This window comes from Podarcis gaigeae (genome assembly GCF_964106915.1).
Source record: "Podarcis gaigeae genome assembly, chromosome: 2".
NCBI lineage: Eukaryota > Metazoa > Chordata > Lepidosauria > Squamata > Lacertidae > Podarcis > Podarcis gaigeae.
The window spans coordinates 72515451-72540948 of NC_139679.1; the positions used below are offsets into that span (position 1 = coordinate 72515451).

A 25498-nucleotide genomic window follows, 5' to 3' on the forward strand; every position below is an offset into this window, starting at 1 on the left:
TTTTTTCAATATATGAAATACTTTTCTTCTTTTTTCCGGAGAATTTCCGCCATTTATATTCCAACTAAGAAGCTGCAGCGACATCCTGGTCCAATTAGTAGGTCTACAATGGTGGGTCTACAATGGGGTATCTAGGCTTCCCCCCGATCCCGGAGGTAGTAATGTTGGTCCAGATCCAGACGGTGTAGGCTTTGGAGATGGTCCCGGTGGTGGTGGAGGCCAAGAAGCTGCAGCTCCTTTCTGGAGGTCCTCCTCGTGGTCGTGTAAGAACTTCTGTTGGTCCTCCGGTGTTTTAATTCTTACTTTCCTTCCTTTGTAAGTAAATGATAGTCCTTGCGGGAACTCCCACCTATAAGGGATTGTGTTATATCTCAACAGTTTGGTCAAATCTGTATAAGTAGTCCTGAGGTCCAAAAGGTGTTTAGGTATGTCTCTGTAAATTTCAGCCTTTTTTCCTTCTATCTCCAAAGGCTTTTTAAAATGTAGGCCTAGTATCTTATCTCTTTCCTCTCTCGATCTCAAAATAACCAAACAGTCTCTGGACTTGTCCTTCTTTATCAATTTTCCCAGTCTAAAGGCAGTCACAATTTTAAAATCCTTATCTTCCTCTATCGCCCAGACTTTGGAGAACAAAAGTGTCAAAAATCCCTGTAGGTTTCCCTCCTCCAATTCTGGGATAGCCCTTAATCTGAGATTATTTTCCTTACTTTTCAATTCAACCAATGACAGGTAGGCTTGTTGTTCCCCTACCTGTCTTTTCAGAGGCCTTACTTCCCCCCTAATCTCATCAACCTTTTTGTTCGCCTGTTCTGCTTTTTGACAAGCTTCCACCGCAAGCTTATAATTTTCAGTAGTTGCCCCTTGTAATTTTTCAATTGCCTGGGTATGATGGGAAACTTGCTCAGATAATTTAGTAATAGAGGATGTAGCTTGGTCAATTTTTGATGATTGATTGTCCACTTTTTGATTTAAAATTCCAAGTTGTTCCAAGATTTGCTTCAGGACTATTTCAGATCCTCCAGTTGCCATATCTTCTGCAGCAGGCTCTGCAGCAGGCTCTTCAAATTCCACCTCCTGTGCTGTTAGCACAGTTGGAACGGATGATCTTCGTTGATGAGATAGGGTTGTTTGTACAAGTTGCCCTGGTTTCTTTTCTTTCTCTTTAGCTTTAGCTGCTCTTGTTCTCCCTGTACCACTCATTCCACACCTGCCTCTGTTCAAGGTCAAATTTTCTTTTGTTTCATAAGTTAGACAAAGTCCAGAGTGTAAACAATTTAACCACAGAGAGTCACAATAAAGTACAGTTCCCAGGCCTCTATGTCTCCACAATCCTCTAGGTGGGGGTATTTCAAAGTTTCAAGGAAGGAGAGAACTCTTGTCCGCCATTGAAGTTCTTATATTCCCTATGTTAAGTCTTTGATAGTTCCAGAGCACAAAAGGAAGTTTCCACAGGCTTTCTCTGACTTAAATAGAAGCCATAAGGTGTCAAGAAAGGTCCCAGCAACAATGTTTTAACGTTAATGTCTCAGTCTATGTATCAGTTAAGCTCCAATAACAGTATCAGCAGTTTGACAGCTCTCCTTTGCACACTGACAGCCCGATCGCTGGGTTGTCTCTTTTAACTCCACTTATCTCAAAATTAGGAAGAAGGTCCCAAAGATAGAATCCACAACCTTTACAAAAATTTCCTGCTTGTCTTTTCACTACAAAGTCTGTCAAATACACCCTCGTTTTACTTTGACGGTCCCCTTTCAGCGCTTCAGCACTCTTCTGCGCAATTGCTTTAATCTGGTTAGCAGTGTCGGGAGACGGACTTCCTGTTACTCGCCTCCCGTTTTCAGCCGAATTTCAACCAAATTCCCAAAATTTCCGATGTTTAGCTCCCCTTACTCACGGGTATGTAACAGCCAATTTTGATGTTTTCAAGAAGAAAGGTCGGCGCTCATCAGCAGCAGCAGCGCGGCTTTGCATCCACGAAAAGAGCGATGAACTCACAGCGCCGCTCCCCCTTTCGCGTTCCGGAGCCCCTTACGGAGCCCCTTCTTCGTTTCCGGGGGGGCTTTGGGCGCCCGCCGAGTCCCACGGCCGCAGGCTCGCTCTGCCTGCGGTTTTTCTTAACGGGTCTCCGCTTTGCCGTAGCGGACGACCCTTTTTCGCGGAGCCCCTCTTCACCAGGTAAAGAGGACCGCCATTGCTATTTTGCGCCGCCTCCGGAAGTTCCCCAGCCCTTGTCTTTCAGATCACCTCTGAGAGTGGACTTGGGGCTGCTAGATTTAGTTTCATCTGAAGCAGGACAGTAACCAAATTTTGCAGGATGACTCCTGAGATGGAGGAAAAGGTTTTTCTCTCTGCTGGGGTGCAGTTTGATGGCAGTTTGAATCAAGATGGTAGACTGAACCTTTCAAGGATTTTAATCACTGATCTCAAAAGTGCACTGATATCTTGGTTTCTTGAGTTCCTGAGCAAAACCAACTATGAGGTGGCTAGCATGTGTATCTAACATATGCACACTAGTGAATGACACTTCATGTGTCTTCTGAAGTTGATTTCAGTCCAGAAAAGCTAATGTGCCACAAGATAGTATGATGTTTTTGTTGAAACAAATTTAACACTTCTGTAGAAATTGTTTGCTGCCTATCAATGGATATGATGATATGAATTATTGTTCTGAAGAAGACTCCAAGTCTTGGGCAGCTCTTGTTACTTAGAATATATCCTAGCCCCATGAGAAGAGGTACATTGTAGTAAATCCTGGATTCCCTGGTACAAATGCTAAGGCTGCAAACCTACTCACACTTACCTGGGATAAGGTTAGATCTATCTACCTGGGTAGATAGATCCTTGCCCAAAGGCACCCAGAAGAGTTGACATTATCTGTGAACCTGTTCTGCTCAGTCTGGCTACTGGCTTGACACATTCATGCTTTACATCAACCCCCAGTAGCATGAACATATGAATGTAATAATGACTTTTTGATCTTGGCTAACATACAGTGGAGGGATAAATTAGAGGCAGTACAGATTTTCCAAATTCCACTGGAATTTTGGACAAAAATAAAAATTATGCTGTTCCTGTTTATCATATGAAAACTACTGATTCATTGTGCAGTGTTGTGGAGTATATTGTGCAACACATATATACACACCCTTTGGCGACTCTATTGTTTTCTCATGTGAAATGTTATTCATTCCCCTTGGCTACAGATACTTTCCTACGTCCCTGCATGGAAGCTTGGATCCTCATTCAGCTCTCTTCCTGCGTCACTTGTAACCTGACCCCCTGAAAACATCCACTGATCAGTTGTTGGTGCTGTGATGCTGACGTCCAGCAACAAGTCTTATTGCATGCAAACAATGTGATTTTCCTCCTCTCTGATGGGTCTGAGTCAACCCTAACAACAACATTGGCTCCTTTTGCCCTTCGCAAAGGTTTGCACACTGCTCTGTCCCCAACATGTCATAATGAAGTCGCACATTCCCATCACAGAAAGCAGGGAAGATGTTTTTTCTGTACTCTCCAGACATCTATAATCTTCATTCATTTGAGTCAGGGCAGGGTACAATTCTTGGTCTTTGTATTATGCTCCTGGAGACGAGGGTAACAGACTTCTCTTACTGGTTGCTGCCTAGTATTTATAGACAGTTCAAGTCTATCACTGAATACTGTGCATATGTAATTAACATGGTTTCCTGCTGTCCGCACTGGAAGTCTGGTCAAATATATTCATATGAGAATAAGGACTGGGGCTCAGGTGAACTGTAGAGTTTCCTATTTGGCATCAGACCTGACCTATGGCAGTCAGATACTGCTGCAGTCTCAATCTGCAATATTCAGAGCTCATCACATTCCCCACCCCACCCCATCACTTTTTGCTGCCATTCCAACCACTTTCTAAGTCTGGGGGAACTGAGCAAGACTTGGTTGTGATCTTCAGTTCTTAGTGATGAACTGTGTTCATCACTGTGTTCATCACAATGAACGTGTTAGTCTTTAATAGGACCCTAGGTAGTTTTTGCTGCAAAAGACTAAACAAAATGGAAATGTCTGTCTTTCCAAAAGCAACCTTCTCCTGATGTCTTTAAATCACTATGTTAGGCTTCAGATTTCCATGTGTCTGTGTGGTTCCATCCCACTGTCTATCAACCTAATTTCTCCCTGAATTAAATGGAAACAATAGCAGGGATGAACTGAGCTATATGGCAACTAACCAGTGGAGGGGGACTGACTTGAGGACCACACATCCCAATTATTTCTCTAGGTTGTGCCTATCACAAAAAAACCAATGATCTCCTGCCCCCCATTTTCCCCGAGGAAGGCAAGCACCTATCTCCTACCCAGTTTGCGAATCCACAGGTTAAAGATTAAACTGTATGGAACTGAGTATGGAACTGAAAACAAAGAACTGCAGTAACAGTAATGACTCCCTGTGGTGATGGCTGCTTTTTCCTGCCCCAAAAATGCTTTAAAAGCTTAATTTGAGAAGAGGGCACCTGAAAAGGAGCAAAGCAGATTAATGTCAACCAACACCAGGAGGTGCAACTCACATGCTTGCCCATGGATTTATCATTTTATTGTTAGGAATTATCTTCTTTGTTTTGCTCCTTCCCTCTTAACCTTGTGTTTAGTATTATTAATGCCAATTACTACAGCACATGCCCATTGCTTACTTTCACCTACCTCTATACTTTTTTAAATTCTGTATTTATTGAATATCGCTTTCCTCCAGACCTAAACCAAGATGCTCACTGAATAGACACTGCAAGAGGAAAACCCACCATCACTGCTCTCAAGCACCGTTCCAGTACAGCAAGCACCTCGTCCATCTACCTCAGCCTTGTCCACCATCGCCTATCTCACTCTTGTTCATTCCTTCCATTTTGCCCCCTTTTTGCTGCTGCTTGGACCCAGATATCCCCCCGCCCCCTGCAGCATAATGGAAAGCTGAGTGGTGACAGACACCAAGCCAAGGAGGTGGAGACCATGTGGGGGCTGAGGAGTGAATCTCAGGAATGTGCCAACTCCATTATTCTCAGCCAGTGACGTTCCCAGCAAGTGAGCGTGCTAATGGATCTAATAGAAGCCAGCAAAGAGACTTTGCTGCCAAGTAATCCCCCCCCCCACTTCTCTCCTGATTAGTATGTTGGTCAACATTCACTCCCCTGACCACCCTCATTTACCAGCACTGGATTAGGACAACAGCCCTGGCCGTTTCAAACATTAACTCTCAAAGCAGACCCCCTGCCTCTGATTAGCTGATCTGTGTATGTTAAGAAATCGTGGTACATTTTCATATTTCCTTCAAGCACTTCTTCTTTCTGTTGAAGCAGCAACAATGGAGGCAATTAGTGGCATGGGCTAACTTACATCCTCATTTCCCACATTGCAGTGGGCCTATCAAACAGGGCCCTTTTAGCCCTGTAGACAACCCTGGCTTCCTCTGTTATTTTCGCTTATATACACGTTTTTACGGGCACCTCACCCCAGTAATTATATTTTTGTACACATTACCTGGCACTGCAAATTTCAACAGATGACTGTGTTTCAGTTCTCTCCTTGTTTCAGAAACGGTGCATAAGGTACGTTTGCCTTTTGGTGCAAACATAATTGAAATTCTTCCCCATCCCTAGCCTAATGCGCCAATCAAGCATCACCCCAAGCTTTTATTTCCAGATAAGGGATTGCCCAGATAAGGGATTTCCAGATAAGGGATTGCCCATAAGGTGTCATTTGAACCTTAAAGGCAAAGAGCTAGATATCCACCACTGCAGCTCCGCTAACACAACAGACTTCCATGTGTGCAATGTAACTCCCTCTTCCTCTCCTGCTCCCTCCAACTCCCTATGTATTCTCCAAATTAGCTCCAGAGGGTGGGTGGGTGAGTGTGGAGCTTTCAGAGCAGATAGGAAGATAGGAAGTAGAAGTCGTCCTGCACTAGTAGAACAAGGCTAGTTCAGCATTGGATGCAATCCAAAAGGTGCCCCTTTCCTCACTCATCCCATCCTTTCTTTTGTACTAGTCTCTGTAGCATCTGCCATTGTCTAGCTGCAAATGGGTTTGCTTGGCTTGAATTATCAGAGGCCCTGTTTGGACAATGCTTAAAAGTGCCGATCCAGCTTAATATCCCTACCATTCCAAGCCAACCATCTGGGGAATGGTCTATTCCGAATACAGCCATATGCATAAAATCTTATGCACAGAGAACTGGACTGCATGGTTTCTTCCTAAATTGCACGCAACTGTAAAAGCATGGAGTGCATTTGAAGGGGCCATTCTCATATGGATTTTTTGCTAACTTTTATATATGAAAACACACGCACACTTTTGGCTCTCAGCAAGTAGTATATAAATAATATTTTAAAACCAAACCAAACCCCGAAAAGCATTAAAAACAGACCAGGGACAAAGAGTCATCTTCATATAATGGGCTGGATCATGCAATTGGGCCAGATCAGCACTTTGTTGTCATCTGATAACTGTGGCATTTTCCCACTAAAGTGTGTCAAGCTCAAGACTCAGCACTTTGGGAATATCAGGCAAGAATATGCTCTGTCTGCCTCCATTGATCTCTGTCCAAAAAAAGGGTGTGAAAGATGTTCCATCTATGGAAGAACCTTCTATTTACACACTAAAAGTCATCCCAGGACATCCCTGGAACCAGAACAGTCCCAACTTGCTTATTTTTATGTGGATGATTAAAAGGCATTCACAAAGACCATACACAAAACTAATCTCAAGGGTAAAAGATGTCACCATCATGAGCTCTTGCCTGAGTAGTTACAGGCAGTTCACAGTCTGGCAATGCATCTCTTACTTTATGCTTACTTACATTGAATCTCCTCCGCCATTTTGCTGCCCAGCAACTAATTTTGTTAGATCATTCTAGGATTTTTCACACTCTGCTTTCAATTTAAATATTCTGCGTGTTTCAGTGTCATCTTGAAATTTGGCTGCCTCGATATTCATTCCTGTCTCTGGATTATTTATTAATGTTTTAAGAGTGCCAGTCCCAATAGTGGAATAATAGTAATGCCTTTGATTTATGGAGTTCAGAAATGAGCACCAGCCTTCACGTAGTTGAAACAGCACCCTCCCTACACAAGAGACACATATCAGAAGGACTGGAGGAAACTAAACAACATTTACAGAAGTACAAAATATCCTTAGGGGAAAAGCCCTAAGATGGGGGGACCCAAAAACAACCCAAAGAGAACCAAGTGTGCTCAGTGTTCAGAGGATACTGCCTGGGTATTGGGGTTTATGTGGAAAATAGGAGAGAATGGAATGGAGTATTCTATCCTGAACTGGAACACACTACAACATTTTGTTCTAGGTCCCACTTGCCAAATTTATAAATGGAACCCAAGGGACTAGGGTACACCAGACATCATGCTGAACAACAAGTACTATGCTTTATTAAACAGGCTGTATGGCTCAAGCCACACAGCTCAAGGAAAAGTAGAAAAGAAGAACACTAGCAATTCTGATCTGAGCAGAACTGCATCTGCCCAAATATCTTAGGCCCACATATAAAAGCAAGACTTCACCAAGAAAGAGTTTTTTTAGCATTCTTATTCACCCCATAAATATAATGTCTCATTAGAAGGAAAATGTCTGTGGCAGTTTTAGCTATTTTCCTGATGAGCTAGCTTGCTGCTGAACTAAGACAAAAGCCCCTTTCTTCCTTGCATTGTGACATTGCAATAGCTCAATTTTGTAAGGAACAAAGCCCCTCGTCTGAAAAGCAAGGTTACAAATAATTAACAGCCCACTGATATCGCCTGGTAGAGAAAGACCAGAGGCAGGCCATGAACTCAGAGGACAGGGCAGGCATCCATATGAAGATGGTCTGAAAAGGGCATGTCAGCTTAATTTGGCAAAGAATAAGAGGAGGCATAATAAAGGGAGAGAAAATAATGAAGGGATAGAAAGAGCCAAAAAACCTTCTTCTATTAAGAGCTGCCTTTTGTTATACACTGAAACATTCCCAGGGTGACACATTTTGAAGCCTGTAGGAGAAAATATGTTTTGTTATTAAACTGTGGAACATATTGCCAAGGGATGTTAACAAATAGTTCTACATGCATTTTTAGTAAGACTAGATAATATCACTTAGGTCCAATTTCATCTGATGATTTTCCTGTGTAGATATGATTTCTGTGTTATAATAAAACAGGTTGCACAGTATTTCCATTTCCCCCCACATGTGCACAAGTCAGCTCTTGCGCTAAATGACCCTGTCACCACTCATTTCAAAAGACTGTACTCACACCTCACTCTTGTTCAAGTCTCCTTCATTTTGTGTTTAAAGGGGGAGGGGTCTCTAAGGAAGCTTGCGCCTCCCATTTTAAGAACTTCTAGAGAGGTAGCTGTTTTAGTCTGGAGAGAGCGGCGGGGCGGGGTGAGGAATCTTAACCTATGACATAAGCTTTTGTCAACCAGATCCACTTCACAGATCCACTTGCCAACCAATCCACTTTACAGAACTTGGCAGGCATGTGTAAAACATATATCTCACACAAAAATTGACTGTTGACAGGAGAGTAGCTCCTGAGGATTAATGAGAGGCTTTTATTTGAGCACTCTATAGTCTATGCTCAAGTTGATATGAAATGTGTGCACTTTAATTATTAGCCTCTTTATGCATTTTACAGTATAGATTTTTTCATTGCTGTGTGTTTTATAATATATGGTCAAACGGCTAGAAACAGAGTCTACTTTAATATTTAGCCTTGATGGTAAAAATCTTATACACATTATTTTTTAACTTTTATACATTTGGCATAGTACTGCCATACAGCAGCTGCTGGTTCTGTTATTGTTAATGTGAAATTGTACTAGAAATGTTTATTATATTTGATTGATATTAATCAATATGTTTTAATGACTGATAATTTATTTTATAACAATTTAAAATGATATTATTAACTGCTCCGTTGTGCTTCCATTGTAGAACCATGATCTTATTATTCATAGCATTTGTTTTTCTCTCTGCAATAACCATTTCTCTAGCCTGCATTGTTTTCTTTCTTAGGTTGTGGGCCATATGATGTCAAACAGGCAAGCCATTGTTTGTTTCCACATCTCTCAAACATTTGTAGCTATAGTTAATTAAATAAAAATAAAATAAAAGCCAATTAAAAAAGTTATAATGCTTGTCTTATCAAAAATGAATTATTCAGATTGCCATATTTTGTTTGAAATGCTCTAGTACACTGGTACCTCGGTTTACGAATTTAATCCATTCCAGAAGTCCATCCTTAAACCAAAACCGTTCTTAAACCAAGGCGCACTTTCCCTAATGAGGCCTCCCGCCACCCTTCCACCATTCGGATTCCGTTCTTAGACTGAGGTAAAGTTCGCAAAGACACTATTTCCGGTTTTGCAGAGTTTGTAAACCAAATCATTCTTAAACTGGACTATACTTAAACCGAGGTACCACTGTATTGGGACGCAGGTGGCGCTGTGGGTTAAAGCCTCAGCGCCTAGGACTTGCCGATCGAAAGGTCGGCGGTTCGAATCCCTGCGGCGGGGTGCGCTCCCGCTGCTCGGTCCCAGCGCCTGCCAACCTAGCAGTTCGAAAGCACCTCCGGGTGCTAGTAGATAAATAGGGACCGCTTACCAGCGGGAAGGTAAACGGCGTTTCCGTGTACGGCTCTGGCTCGCCAGAGCAGCGATGTCACGCTGGCCACGTGACCCGGAAGTGTCTCCGGACAGCGCTGGCCCCTGGCCTCTTAAGTGAGATGGGCGCACAACCCCAGAGTCTGTCAAGAGTGGCCCGTACGGGCAGGGGTACCTTTACCTTTACCTTACCACTGTATTTGAGAGTTATTGTAATTATGTATCAATTTGCATTTGGTTGTGCTGTGAAATGCTCTGGGCATATTTGTATGGAAAAGCAGCACACAAAATGGAATAATAAATAAATACATATATTTACACAAAAACATGGTGGATATAGGCTGCATATGCATCACCATTGACTTTGGCTTCAGTGTTCTCCCATCATGAAGCTGCGTACGTGAGGTCAGCCACAATCTACATTGAGCCTGCAGTTTTCTGAGAAATACTGCTGTTTTTATATGTTTTCCTTCAAACAAGCTTCCAATTGATTTGAAAATATAAGCCACATTCACTTCGCAGTTAAGCCAGGTGTGTACAAACAAGTAACATTCATTGGGTTAAGACATCCCTGACCCCTGTCAGAAGTTCTTTTGGGGGCTTACTCCCAAGTACAATAAATTAGGATTATAGCCTTACAGTGCTACCTCAGTTTACGACCTTAATCTGTTCCAGAAGTCCGTTCTTAAACCGAAACTGTTCTTAAACTGAGGCACACTTTCCCTAATGAGGCCTCCCACTGCCAGTGCCCTCCCACCATTCAGCTTCCATTCTTAGACTGAGGTAAAGTTCACAAACCGGGACACTACTTCCAGTTTTGCCGAGTTCTTATACCGAATAGTTCATAAACAGGGCTGTTCTTAAACCGAGGTACCATTGTAGTTGGTAACTTATAATGAAAGATAATGCCACTCTGCAGTTTTATAGTTACTTATTGTGTTTTTACTCCTCCTGATGCGGTATGGTGGAATGAAATTGTGGGATTCATTGTTTTAAGTGTATTTATTGTGCTTGTCCCATACTCTGGGATTGATTTCAGTGAAATGCAAGTCAGAAATATTTCAAATAGTCTGACTCAGCATAAAGCAGTTTCCTATGTGTTAGACAGCGTGACTTTGAGACCAACATGAGCTCCGCATGATTTTAGGAATTAAGCTCTGCTTTTAACTGAAGCAAAAGGCAGAAAATCTCCACTAGCATGAATTACTTCAAAACAGCTATAGATTTAGGCATCGCATCCAGTACAGTGGTACCTCGGGTTGAGAACTTAATTCGTTCTGGATGTCCGTTCTTAACCTGAAACTGTTTTTAACCCAAGGTACCACTTTAGCTAATGGGGCCTCCTGCTGCCGCCGCGTGATTTCTGTTCTCATCCTGAAGCAAAGTTCTTAACCCGAGGTACTATTTCTGGGTTAGTGGAGTCTGTAACCTGAAGTGTATGTAACCTGAAGCATCTGTAACCCGAGGTACCACTGTATCAAGAAGCTGCCAGGGGAACATTTCCCATTGTCTCTGATATGGGTACTCAGATGGAGTTCATGGATCTACAGTCAGTCTGACACTGGCATGCGTGTATTTTAGTCTCACAACTATCTCCTGTGCATGTTACGAGGATGACTGGTGGTGGCTTGTCCAAGGACACCCTAGGGAGATTTGAACCAGAGCTTTGTATCTCCAAATCCAACCCTATACCTGCCATGATGGATATTTGGTACAGCATTTCATGGAAGGACGTGCAGTTACTGTGCTCCCGCAAATGCTACCATAGCCAAGCACACACCCCTTAAAAAACTGGGAACAAAAGGAAAATGGTTTTTTTTTTTAATTAAAAAAAAAAGAGGGAGGGAGGGGAAAAGGAAAAGTGGGTCAATCAGGCCCTACTTCTGAAAGGAACCAGATGTGATTAATGAGCACGTGTGAGGGGTTAAATGCAAGCACTGCAAAGTACCTGGCCTCCAAAACTATTTATCAGGAAAATTCTCCTTAAGCAGAGCTGGAAGTGAGCCAGAAATAATTCCCACGCTCAGTGCGGTACCAGGCAATCACACCAATGCTTCCAGCCGCCCAGCCCAGACCGACAGTCTGCCACACACGCAGGGGCTCAGCTCTTTGATGTGGGCTTCTTTGATTCCATTTCCTATTTGGGGGGAGCTCTTTAGTGTGTGGACTGAAAACAGCCAGGCTGGCTAGAGAAAGTGAACAAACCCCATTGCAAGGAAATCAATTTGCATTCCTGAGAACAGCCTGAGAGTTACCCTTGTACTACCCAGGGCACCAAACCATTGCACCTTTCCCTTATGGCTTTGGATAAATCCCAAGCACAGTTCTGTTGATGCTCATCATCACCATACTTCTAACTACATAACTACAACGAGTCTACTCCAGCCTAAAGAGAAATGCCACCTCCAAATTCTTCTCAGTGGCTCTCAAACCTAATCCAGGATCTCCTGTTTCAGGCCTGCATTTCCAAACCATGCTGCTCTCTTCAGTTCAGAGTCAGAACCTTCAAGGAAAAACCAGAGGTCTTCATTGTACATTCTGGGTGTGTGTGTGTGTTACTTTAATCCTCTCTGGCAGCCAGGAGAACATAAAAGTTTAAGGCAGAAAAGCTATGTTAAATCCTGTCTAATCTCCTGTCTTTTGTTAGCACAGGATTGTTTGTTATGGTACATTTTAAATGCTGCTTCAATCAAGCTTTAAATTGCTTTGATAAAGGAGCCTTCCCCATTTTCTATGAATATTCATTGTTTTAAGGCAGATTCAGAGCAGCTTGCCCCCAAATTGATCCATGGTTCAATTTCATCCCAGCCCTCCTGTTCCGCTGCATTCATAAAGTCCTCCTTTCCCACCATTAGGGGTGCCCCTATTGGAATTGCATCAATGGTCTAGTTCCCACTGAAGTCATGAATTTGTGCTTGGGCTGTACTACTTCAGATTGCAGGCAGGAGCTCACTTGGCTGGATGTTCCTCTGTTCAAAACTAGAGGTCAGCAAAAAAGGATTCTAGCATAGCCTCCTTGCTGACATGCTATCTTTCTACCTGCAGGGAATATTTTGTATAGAGCAGCATTTAAACATAATTGCACACAGCAACAGGCTGAAATGGCACATCCCACACCTAGTTCAGTGAAAACAAGACCAATATTTCTCACAGTATGTAACTGTCGAGAACTGAACACAGCATTCCAGGCACAGCAGCCAACTCCATAAAGGTAAAGGTACCCCTGCCCGTACGGGCCAGTCTTGACGGACTCTGGGGTTGTGCGCCCATCTCACTTAAGAGGCCAGGGGCCAGCGCTGTCCGAAGACACTTCCGGGTCACGTGGCCAGCGTGACATCGCTGCTCTGGCGAGCCAGAGCCGTACACGGAAACGCCGTTTACCTTCCCGCTGGTAAGCGGTCCCTATTTATCTACTTGCACCCGGAGGTGCTTTCGAACTGCTAGGTTGGCAGGCGCTGGGACCGAGCAGCGGGAGCGCACCCCGCCGCAGGGATTCAAACCGCTGACCTTTCAATCGGCAAGTCCTAGGTGCTGAGGCTTTAACCCACAGCGCCACCTGCGTCCCGTTAGCCAACTCCATAGAAACTGCTTATTACATTGACTCCTCTTGGTTTTGTGACATGAACTAATTGCCTCTTGGACATCATTCGCTAGCTGCCAGCTTCTTTCTACCATGATGCCAAGTATTAATCCTACACTTTAATCCACTTTGCACTCCATCTTCACAATCCACAAAGTGAAAATCCGTTCTGTGAATGTCCATGGAGGATACTTGCTGGAATGGGGTAAGGGCATTTTCTTCCTGCCATGGAGTTGAATGCAGCACTATCCCCAGACCTATTTTACTACTTATGTGCTGACTTGGGTGGTAGGTAAATAAACACACGCCCCAAGTACATTACTATACATACATAGTAAGATTCGCAACTGAAAAGACATTGTCAGATTGCTATCCAGTATAGTTTAGTCTTGAAAAAATGGACTTTTACCGTGAGGTTAATGGGAGAGAGAGAGCCCTTTTCCATTTGGCCCCTGTGTATCCTTCTACATGTATTAAAACAACAGGAGATAGATGGATCATTGCATAACTGACCTATGGCTTTTTGTTCACTTTCTCCGGTATCCACACTAATTTTATCCCAGTTTCTCTAGTGATGAGCAGTGTTAGCAGCCAAAAAGCACTGAAATCCAGGAACCTGTCATTCTTCTGTCAAGAAACACCATGGCAAGTCAGCCAAGGAACCAGCCAAAGATGGAAAAGAGGGCATATGTCAAGGTGTTAGAAGACCTTCCATCCTAGACATAGTTCATGTAATATTTTATGGGGATTTTTTTTTGAGGGAGTCTTTAAGGACAGCCTTTTATTTTTCTTACTGTTATGTGACAAGAAAGTTTATTTCCATTGGGTACTCCTGGAAAAATAAGCACTCTCTCCCTTACATAGAGTTAAACAGTAATGTATGAAGCAAGGGGGTGCTGTTAGGGGGCCTGGATCTGGCCATGAAGCTCACTGACTGTCTCTCAGCCTGCCCTACCTCATAGGGTTGTTTAAGGGTAATGTGGGTGTGAGGAGAGCATGTACTCCACGTAGCCCTGTAAGTACCTAGCAATGTGCTTGGCAGTGGTGGCTGAGGCCTATTGGAAGTAGCAAAATGGAAGGCAGGGCAACTAATTGGAGACAGAACCAGAACCAATGGTAGCCAGAGCCCCCTCATGTCATCTCTACACCAAGGGTAGAATTCAACATCTCACTAAGGAAATCATTCTGTCAGCACAAGCATTTCTGCTTGCCTGACACAATGATCTCCCCTGTCCTTCCCTTGCACACTATTCTGGGGGTTCTCCCAACCCTCCAGCATGAATTTGGGGAAGGCGCAGGTGGAGGACAGTGGGGGAAAGCCCCACTTCATCAGCAGAGGACCTGGCACAGGGCTCCCACTGATGGGATTAGTTGATTCCTGCCCCCATACATCTAAGATACATTTAAAGCACATGCTTCCTCCCAAATAATCCTGGGAACTATAGTTAATGCACCATAAAACTACAATTCCCAGCAAACCCAAATGAACTACAGTTCTGAGGATTCTTTGGGGAAAGTGATATATTTTATAGTGTGGATGAAATTTTTGTTTCGCCCCTTCCTCCTTCCCGCTGAATTCTACAAAGGCAACCCTGAAACTAAGGAGAAGGAGGAAGTTAGCAGGCAGCTGGTTGTAAGAAAAAAGGCAAGGCCAAGTGGTTGGTGGGGCAGTGCCCCATTCACTCTAATCGCCTAACCGCCCTGGCCCCTGGGGTGAAGTGAAAGGACAGAATGCAAACACATGCAAGCAGCAGCAGCAGCAGCAGCAGAAAAAAGGGTTCTCCATGCCTATACCGCACAGCTGTCCCTACCTCCATAACATTTAACACATTAGAAACGCATATGGAAAAGTGTAACTATAGCAGATTTGAGGAGGAAAGAAACTTACCTACTACCTAAGGTTGCTGTTGCTATAAACTGCTTACAGAAAGATGGTGGGGGTTTTGATCCCAAGGGATACAAGGTCATAAACAAGTGCTAATTACAAACTCAAACAACAGCAATTATGGCTGCAAGTGAGCAAACACATGCTACCACTCCTGTATAAAGAGGTGTAAAGTATATAACAAGGGCAAGGAGAAAAAACACTTACAGCAGTTATTCCCTACAGAACTACCTGCCAGATTTTGGCAGGGAGGAGTAATGAATGTGTTATTCTGAAATGGAAATGTGGTCCTCCTTGCCAATGATTATTTCTCCAGGCAGAGTGAGATGTTAAAATGTGCATAGAGACTGCTTAGGCACAATGACTGAAATCAGTATCTGCAAGACACCACATTCCTGATTTCCCTGCTGACCATTCTCAAGTTATGGCTTCAGCATCCAAAGTTATCTGTCCCGGGATCCAATATGGAACATGGCGCTATCAGCACACACACACCCTCCACAAACCAAGAGGGGAGTACAGACCTCAGGAAACCTCACTGCTGGAGCTCTGAACTATGGGCTGCATAACATCACTGCATGTCAGTTATCTACCAATGAATGTCTAAGTGGAAGGTGAATAACGCTGCAAGACTTCACGTGCTGCAATAACGCTCACTGACTTCAAAGTAACCATCTAAACTGCCCATTTAGAGCAAAACTCTTGACCTTTGCAATGCAGTTATCTATTATTTTCTATTTATATAAGATCTGTCAATGACAATATTTTAGAAAGTGGCTTAAGGTCAGATTGGGGCAGTATCTTTACTTTGGATCTGGTTTGAGTCACTCTCTCTTGTTCTCCACAGCAAGCCACCCTACATATTTTTCAGGTTTTGGAACAAGACAAAAACATTGTCTTCAGAATATCCAGAGGGAAATGGAAAAAATGTTTTATTTATATGCAGTTTGCAATGCTCAGTTATGTAAATTAATTGTTTAAGCTATTTGGATTACCGGTAACTAAAAAGACATCCCCAGTCAAAATTAGAACTATTTTAATATAAATACTTATAAAAAATTGCAGACTGTAGACACCATTGTAGAAAAGACAATATCCCTTCTCTCACATGAGTGGCTGGGTGGCTGGGGAGGGAACCATACCTGCCTCAATAGTTCACAATTAAATGAATAATATTTATTTCTTCTGGTTTGCTGTATTCCTATGAAAATTTATTATGATTTGATATTAAAGCTAATACAATTTCAACTAAAATTTCTTTGATCAACTAATAGCCCAACTTACATCCTGACTTTTTGCTCACCAGAGGTGTTCAGAATTCCAATCAAATAATACAACAATTGCCTATGGTAGAATGATTTTTAAAACCTTTTGAAATACCTCTGACCTTAGCCTCTTTAAAAACCCTAAGTAAATGACTTATGGAGGCATGTTCTATTGGTCAGAGGCAACCATATGTATAGATTTAAATGTCTGCATGCCACCCTTCAGTTTCAATATTCTCAGAGTAGCTCAGAGAAAGATAAAACAAAATCCAAACAGCAATAATAAAATGCCAAAGCAGAGCATTAAAAACAATTCAGAGTTTTTTTAAAAAAAGAAAAACCACCTAAGAGAACAGTAAAAATATCCAAATTACAAAACCAGTTAGATGACATCCTGGAAAATCTGAGCACACAAAATGTCTTTGCTTTGTGCCGGAACATAGCAATTTTGATGCTGGGTGGGAAAAAACCCATTCCTTATTCGGGACAGCACAATGCTGAAAATGTCCTCTCTTTGGTTGCAACCCATCTAACTTGAAAAGGTGCAGTCGCTCAGAGAGAGACCTCTAATGCAGACCCAACATCTGGGCAAGCCCATGTGAGCAAAGGCAGTGCAGGAGCTGCTCCTACCTTACAGCTGATGCCATTAGGGACATTGCACCTGCTACTAAACAGAGAGCCACTGCCCCAAGTTCTGGAATGGCCAGCTGGCCAGCAGCTTCCCCGGTGTGTCTTTCCTTTTCTAAATCTGCCTCATCCTGGATGCTGAATAAATCTTTTACTTTGCCCTAAATAGGATCTGGCTTCAGCTGGTCAGAGAATGAGACTGTAAGGGATGGAGGGGCAGGGAACCTGATGGGTTTATGGTGTTAAGTTATCCACTGAAGTTCACTGCTGTGATGTCCAGGAGGGCTGTGTGTGACCCCTGCAGGCGTCCTGCCAAGGGAGATATTTGGGAACTGTATTATGGGAACGCTCTTTGTGTGACACGGAGCAATGGATCCAAACTACAAGAAAGAAGATTCCACCTAAACATTAGGAAGAACTTCCTGACAGTAAGAGCTGTTCGACAGTGGAATTTGCTGCCAAGGAGTGTGGTGGAGTCTCCTTCTTTGGAGGTCTTTAAGCAGAGGCTTGACAACCATATGTCAGGAGTGCTCTGATGGTGTTTCCTGCTTGGCAGGGGGTTGGACTTGATGGCCCTTGTGGTCTATTCCAACTCTATGATTCTATGATTCTATGATATGCTCATGAAGAGATTTTAACAAATCAGATCCTGAAGCAGCACATAAGGCATATGTGGATTTCACCAATTCTTAAAAGAAAATGACTTAAAGCAAAGTGAGCTGCTCCACAAGTATTTATAACACTGGATAACTTACACTGGAAATAAACATTCAGCCCAGTCCTGACCATGATTACCAACAGGCAAGTCCCACTGAGTGGGTGGCCCTTACCTTGAAGTTAAGTGTACAGTACTTATCTGAGCACAAAGTCCTATTGGATTCAGTGAGAGTTGTTTCTTAGTACAGAGGGTTAAAATTGCACTGTTAAGTTAGGACTCATTGAACTGGGAAACAGAAGGGAGTATTGGGGAAAGGGGTAGGGAGAAGTAAAGAGAAAACAAAAGTTCTTGGGTACAGAGAAGTCCACACCTGAGTATTGTACACAAGAAACATCCTGTGAAGTTGGATAAAGAAGGCCCACCCTAAGCTACAAATCTCTATAGGAGTGCTGGCTTTAAAAATATATTGTTTGCCATTCTGACTGTGTAATCTTTTTATAGTTGTATTATGCTTTATTTGTTGTCTGGCTGCTTGGTTTATTTTGGTTGTTGCCATTTATCTTCTTGCTAGTCACCCTCAGAACACTCATGCAAAAAATTGCAGGATATATATTTCACAAGCTTTTTGCCGCCTGAGACAGAGCTCTTCTTGTACACCAGCCATGCTGAATTTTTTGCAGGGGGGGCTTCCCCCCACCCCATTGCTTCTCAACACCAATAAAAGCTTTGTTCACAGCTGATAAGTGCAAAGAAGTCATGTCAGGAAACAAAACTGACAATCCCATTTACCCAACAGGAACCCTGAGAGCAAACCACAACCTCTTCACTTCATTCTAGATATTCCCTCCATCAAAGAATAAAAACACACAAATTTTAAATCTGCCCATGAGCTCCAGCTACTGTGGGCTGGCCACTGCCTTCCAAATTCCATTGCATTGTTGGCAATGGACAGCCCTTGCCATGAGCAGTGGCAGCCGGGAAATGCTTTGGAGCTGTGTCACCTGGCCTGGAGGCTCAATTCTCACTTGGAAATAATAAACAACTCTGTGTTGTGGCACACAAGCTGGTGTACTCTCTAGAACGAGGCTTAGAAGACAAGCATGTGCCATTACCTGCTTGCCAAAAACTTGGGGGCTTAGAGCCAAAATTGCCAAAGGCCTCTAGAAGGTGTAGCGCTAGAGGGTTTATCTACAAAAGGAAAGAGGCAGTAGTAAGAGCTTTAGTTTGTCGTTCCGCTCCTCAGGCAATGAGAGGGAATATTCTCAGCTGACAGTTTTACAGAGGAAGCTCAGGTAGCTGGAGCCTACACTTTTGCTTAGAAGTACGTTTGCTTAGAATAATGTACAGGAAGTAATATTGAACACACCTGCCTTCCCTCTCAAAAGTTCTACCCCACTCTTCCATTATTATTTATGGTTGATAACACTCTTCCCCCAAAGAGCTAAGAGCAATGCACATCACAATAATCCTGTAAAGTAGGTTATGTCGCAAGAGTATGCAGCCCAAGGTTACTGGGTAGACTCTGTGGCTGGGAAGCAATTTAAATCTGTTGTTACCTCAGTTTGAGGTCATGGGTTCAATACTGTATAAACACCATACTGGCTTTCATATATCTCTATGAAAGAGGCTAGCCAGTCCTATTACAGTTCAAGAAGTCACTGCTTCTCCTCCCCCCCCCACCCCCAATCTCTGGCAGAGGGGAAAGGCCTATAATTTCTTGACACAAAAAACAGAGCTCCTGCCAATGGCAAGTCCATTCAATTTGGTGTAAATCTGCTTATATGCAAAGGATATGCTATTCCAGTGTTGCAAGAGAGTTGGCAATCCTTTTTGGATGAACCCACACATTGTTCTCTGTACTCCACCCTCCCCAAAACTTCCGTCTAAGGCCCTTGCCCCCCTTTTTCTTTGGAAATCTGTTGCATGCAGACACAAAATAACAAACACAGAACAGGCCTGCAAATGATTTCCGATTGGCCAAACTCAGCTGGGACCATTTACTCGCTTAATGGTGTGATAAGGGTCACATCAAATAAAGCAACAGCACACTTTCTACCAGGCCTTGGACAGGAACACTTCCTTTTTTCAACTACTACCTCCTCCCTTTTCTGTGCATTCTGCCAGGGCTGGAAAATTGCAGCTTGTCCTGAAGGCAGTCCTCTAAAATGTAAACAAAGCCAGCCAACCTTAATTCCTCAAATGCAGGTGTTTTCCAACAAAAATTGTACACATGGGTTGGCAAATACTCTAGCCAATGCTTACATTTAAGATGATCCAAAGGGGTGGAGAGACTGAAGTGCAGAGAGACAAAGAGAGAAACCTACAGAGAGCTGTGGTTTGCAAAGTTTCTCTTTTCATGAATGTCTTCCACATAGGTTGCTGAGCTGAGTAGCCTCTGTGCACCTGCCACATAATTTTGGTGCATGGCAGGATTTCAGGCTTATGTTGTAGGGTGCTGATTTGGTCTGGCCTGGTCTGCTAGACCTGGCTGTCATCTTGCACAGAGTGTGTCCCAGAACCCCACCCCTCTGCTGCATCTGGTGGGCCAGCTGCCCTTCAGGACAAGTTGCATCCATTGCCATCTCTCCCTCTCTTTTTTTTTTTTTTTACTTCCCAAGCAATTCAAGTCCCTAAAACAGTTTTAAAACTCAGACACAGAGGGCTAGTGGCTTGTTTTCCAGTCAGCGCTCTTGTGCCTTTAACATTTAACATGGAGCAGACTTCCTGGCATTGATAGTAGATTAAATGTTGGGAGAAGCTTCTCCATGCTATTTCCCCAGTATCTCCGGAAGCTCCTTGAGGCTGCACTTGCTAGGGGTGGTCATGTCCTATTGTCCTGAGTAGCTACTCAGTAGTGAGACTTACAACCGAGTAAAAACATGTAAAGGAATGTGCTTTAAAGTTCAAGGTCACACCAGAAACAATTGTTTAGCAACCCTGGGAGAGCTAAACTGTGGTCATCCAAGGTGTTTTGGGGCTACAGTACGTTTCCGAGCACAATTCAAAGTGTTGGTGCTGACCTTTAAAGCTCTAAATGGCCTCGGTCCAGTATACCTGAAGGAGTATCTCCACCCCCATCGTTCTCCCCGGACACTGAGGTCTAGCTCCAAGGGCCTTCTGGCGGCTCCCTCACTGTGAGAAGGCAAGTTACAGGGAACCAGGCAGAGGGCCTTCTCAGTAGTGGCACCCGCCTTGTGGAATGCCCTCCCACCAGATGTCAAAGATAAGAACTACCAGACTTTTAGAAGACATCTGAAGGCAGCCCTGTTTAGGGAAACTTTTAATGTTTAACAGACAACTGTATTTTAATATTTTGTTGGAAGCCACCCAGAGTGGCTGGGGAAACCCAGCCAGATGGGAGGGGTATAAATAATAATAATAATAATAATAATAATAATAATAATAATAATTATCCTCCGTGACCATTGGTCATGTTGACTGGGATGGTGATTATGGGGTGTCAAGAGTAGGGAATGCTATGTCAGTACATTGTCACAATGTGTAATGTGGTGCTGCCAACCTACTCAGGACCTTATGCCAGCACAGTATGGCATTGCCCTTCCGTTTATGAAAAGGCACTACAAAATGTGTCATTCTTGGACAGCTGCAGACTCAACGCTACACCAGCTGTGGGGAACCTTTGGCCCTCCAGACGTTGCCAAACTACATTTCCTATCATCCCAGGCTATTGGCTGTGCTTGCTAGGGCTGATGGGAGCTGTAGTTGGAGGGAGTCGTAGTTCAGCAACATCTGGAGGGTCAAAGATTCCCTGCTCCTGCATTCCACTTTTCACACATCTGCTCAGAAATGCACATTTCCAAAAGTAATGGATTAGCCCTACCTGCGGATGAATTCTGGAGAAAGGTGATCTTTATGTTGCATAATATATGTCAGTGCCAGGAAGAAGCGTTTGCAGTTTGGATCACCAAGCTGAGGGCAGGAGGATTCTATTAGTAGTAGTACTAGTATACCTCCCGCGACGGTTACAACATTAAATCACAATATATAAACACAAAATACATAATAAAAATAGAACAAAAACAACTTAATAACCCTGCTCCCCAACACATTGGATGTCTATTAGTCAAAGGCCTGGTTGAAGAAGAACGTTTTTGCCTGGTGCCTCAAGGTGCATAACGAAGGAAAGTATACAGTGGTACCTCGGCTTAAGAACTTTAATTCATTCTGGAGGTCCGTTCTTAACCTGAAACTGTTCTTAACCTGAGGTACCACTTTAGCTAATGGGGCCTCTCGCTGCTGCTGTGCCACCGCTGCATGATTTCTGTTCTCATCTTGAAGCAAAGTTCTTAACCCGAGGTAATATTTCGGGGTTAGCAGAGTCTGTAACCTGAAGCGTATGTAACCTGAGGTACCACTGTATAAGGAAAGAAGCTAACTTCTGAGCAGGGTCATGTCCACTGACCTGGCAGAGGTACCCTTCCTAATCCCACATGCGTGGACCATGGCAGTGGTGAAAAGTCCCTTTCTTTTTAACTTTTATTTCCCTCAGGATTCTGGTATTGCACTCGGGATCCGGGACATGGCTGAGCTCTGGAGGTCTGGCCCCCCAACGACGGTCGCAGACCTCACAGCAACGTCCCCCCACCCTCTCGATTCTATCCATCCATCGCGTAGGGAACCCACCCGCACTCTTTCTTTAATCCGCGCTCTTTTCTCTCTGGCACGGGGCTTTTTTATTTTACTTTTTTTCCAGGGGGCTGGAATCTCGCTCAGGCGGGGAATTTCCTTCCTCCCATATAGAGTTTATGGGCTTGTTTTTCTCCCCCAGTCCCTCGGCCTCGGTGTCCTGCAGCGCGGCGGCCTCTTGCCTGCAGCCTGCCTGGCTCTCGCCGGCCAGCTGGCTGCCCCGGCCGCTGCGCGAAATCACGCACAAACTGGCCGCGGAGCGGTTGATGTGGCAAACTCCGTCAGGAGGGAAACTGAGCGGGAAAAGGAGTCCCTGTTGCAGCTGCCGACTGCCAGGTGTTTGCAAAAGCTGTCCGGGCGGTCGCACTGCGCATGTGCACTGGGCCGAGGCCTTCGCAGAGGCGGGAACGTCTCATTCAGACGACGCAGCGGCGGGAGAAAAGGGCGAGGAAGTAACGGCTGAAGACGGTTCTCCCCTTCATTAAGGTCTGGACGTGCCTTCGCGGATTTTGGCTTTCATACAACGTACAGGTTGCCCGTTCCCTAAAGCCCTGGGACGGTCTTGAATTGGATTTGATATCGTGCAAAAACAGTGTGAGTATGTTTAGTTGTGGAATCACAGAATTGTGGCGCTGGAAGGGATCCCCGAGGGTCATCTAGTCCAACCCCCTGCAATGCAGGAATCTGAACTAAAGCAGCCATGACGGGTGGCCATCCAACCTCTGCTTAAAAACCTCCAAGGAAGGAGAGTCCATCACCACATAGGAACCCCTCCTGTAAAATATTTGAGCCACCAAAATTAATGGGCGTTGCTATTCAAATGGCGTGTGTACAACACATATTCTGACCCGCTCCCCCCCCCATGTTTTATTGAAGTTTGCACCCCAGGTCCACCACCTTGTGAGGGAGTCCTTTCCATGTCAAACAGCTCTTACTGTCAGAAAGACTTCCTGATGTTTAGTTGGACTCTCCTTTCTTGCAGCTTGAGCCATTGGTGAGTCCTATCCTCTGGAGCAGGAGAAAACAAGCTTGCACCACCTTTCATGTGACAGCCCTTTGGATATTTGAAGATGGCTATCACATCTCTCCATCTCCTCCTAGCCAAGCTAAATCTCTGCACACATCCCAGCTTGTCAATATCCTTCTTAAACTCTGGCGCTGAGAGCTGGACCCAGTATTCCAGATGTGGTCTGACTAAGGCAGAATAGAGCAGGACATGATTTCCCTTGATCAGGACACTATATTTCAAATTGCATTACCTGGAGTTCTTTTGATATTTGAAGATGGCTATTGCTATCATATCTCCTCTCAAGTTTTCTCTTTTCCAGGCAAAGCATTGCCTGGAACTTCTTCAGTCATTGTTTTTTCATAAGGCTTGAGGACTTGGCTATACATCTGCAAATAAAACATTTTAAGTGTGTTATAAAGTGCAATATATGCATGTGGCACTAGATGGCGATGGAGAGCTATAGCAAATTCAATATATATTTTTCAAAACTTTTTTTTAAAAGCATTTTCACAGCGTTTTATTATATGTGTGTAGATTCCACCTTGGTTTCCAGACCCTTGGTTATCTTGATTATCCTCCTCTGCACACATTCCAGCTTGTCAATATCCTTCTTAAATTGTGGTTCCCAGAACTGGACACAGTATTCCAGGTGTCGTCTGACCAAGGCAGAACATTAAGATTAATTGAAGATTAAGGCGAGACTTTATTGCGGGTTTGAATTATCTGAAAGTTTGTGAGGCAGAAGATGGAACAGACTGGTTTGGGTTCAATAGCAGGAGGATCTAGATACTACATGTAGCAGGGCTGTTCCACAGTGAAGCAGAATGTCTCGGGATGTGAGGTGGTAGAGAGCTGGAGGTGTGTAAGCATTATGTTCTTTGTGGCTTTATTCTGTATTTTATGCTGTGAACTGTCCTGAGATCTTCAGGTGAAGGTTGCTATATAAATTTAATCAGTAATCATCATCATCGTCATCTTGGCCCAGTAGCAAAATAGCAACCAGTGCAGGTCTCTGAGCAAAGATGTTATGTGCTGACAGGGTAGTCCCAGAACTTGTACTTTATGCCAGATCTGAGCCTTGGAAGTTATGAAATAATAGAAAGGTGTGGCTCTCAGCACAGCCTGAAATTCTTTGCCTACCCAGTGATTGGTATTCAGAATCAGCACCCACATAAGCTTGAATTGAGAGAAAGACTTTCCAAGTCAGAGGCTAGGACTTGCAAACAGACTTTAGCCCCAGAACGTTTCATTTTATGAATTAAGTACTGGAAATGCCTTGCTTAATAAGGTCAGGCATGTGATCAACAGAGAAGGGCCCAGAAGGAGCTGGTGTTAATGTATAAACCAGGATTTCTCAGGCAGTAACAGAAACAGGCCAGAGCTTGTGGGGGAGCCAGCTTGCATTCCTAGGCAGCAGAAGAAAAATTAGATCAACAGAGATCTGGGCTTGCTGGTCTCGGCCCACCCGCCTTTGCTCTCTTCCCTTTTCATTGCCTCTTGGTTGGCCAGTTTTAATTATTGCACTCTCCATATTTTAGGCTTTGAGTCCTCTCTGATGCTCTGATTGATTAGTTCTACCCTTGAAGCCCAAACATGTTAAACAGCAAGGATTTTATAGGAGCTGTGTCAGGTTGGTGGCTTGAAGAAAACCACTTTTTCTCAAGGCTGAAGCCTGTCCCTGCAAAATCAATAATGGACCCCAAGGGAGAGAGGAGAGCAACGGAGGGTGGGTGGGTGGGTCTAGGGCAAATGAGCCCAAATCTCTGCTGATCTAATTTCTGATTTGCTTTGCTGGGATGTGGCATATGTGTGTGGAAAGCTTTAGATGCATATGTCACCTCTAAACTATTCTCTGTACATAGTTTGCAGGGATCTGCGTATGCCATGAATGTTGAAAATGCTAAAATACACCATCTGACTTGGAATCAACAAACCTGAGCAGGCCAAACAGGAAAGTGCATAAATGAGATTTGGTTTGGAGAGGTAAGAGCATTTTCACACCTGACACTGGAAATGCCTTCGAGCTCATTTGCTCTTTGTAGCTTTGTGTATGGATGGAAAGTGGGAGCAATTTGCTTCTAAGTAGGTTGTGCAATGCATATGAAATTCAAATCGCCCTTAAAAAAGCTTGGATTTTGGGTTCTAGTCCAAGTTGTGAGATGGGAACGTATCCTAATCTGGAAGCAAGGGAAATCCTGGATGTACTTCT

The 25498-nt window shown here is 43.8% G+C and overlaps 2 protein-coding genes across 3 annotated transcripts in view; one reads left to right on the forward strand and one right to left on the reverse strand.

The window, feature by feature from the left end:
- Window positions 1-22597, reverse strand: part of SLC38A3 (solute carrier family 38 member 3) — a 162033-nt gene extending 139436 nt beyond the window's left edge. Inside the window, exons 1-2 of one of the 2 annotated variants that reach the window (XM_083726607.1) lie at window positions 22278-22597; window positions 21475-21563 (exon numbers count right to left, since the gene is read on the reverse strand). The gene's annotated coding sequence lies outside the window, so the exon portion shown is untranslated. Of the gene's footprint in view, window positions 1-21474; window positions 21564-22056; window positions 22247-22277 lie in introns of those variants that run through there. The other variant, XM_083726608.1, reaches the window with a different exon arrangement.
- Window positions 22598-22704: 107 nt separating this feature from the next.
- The window catches only part of SEMA3B (semaphorin 3B), a 66491-nt gene continuing 63697 nt past the window's right edge, over window positions 22705-25498 (forward strand). Inside the window, exons 1-2 of the mRNA XM_083726577.1 lie at window positions 22705-22878; window positions 25152-25272. The gene's annotated coding sequence lies outside the window, so the exon portion shown is untranslated. The remainder of the gene's footprint in view (window positions 22879-25151; window positions 25273-25498) is intronic.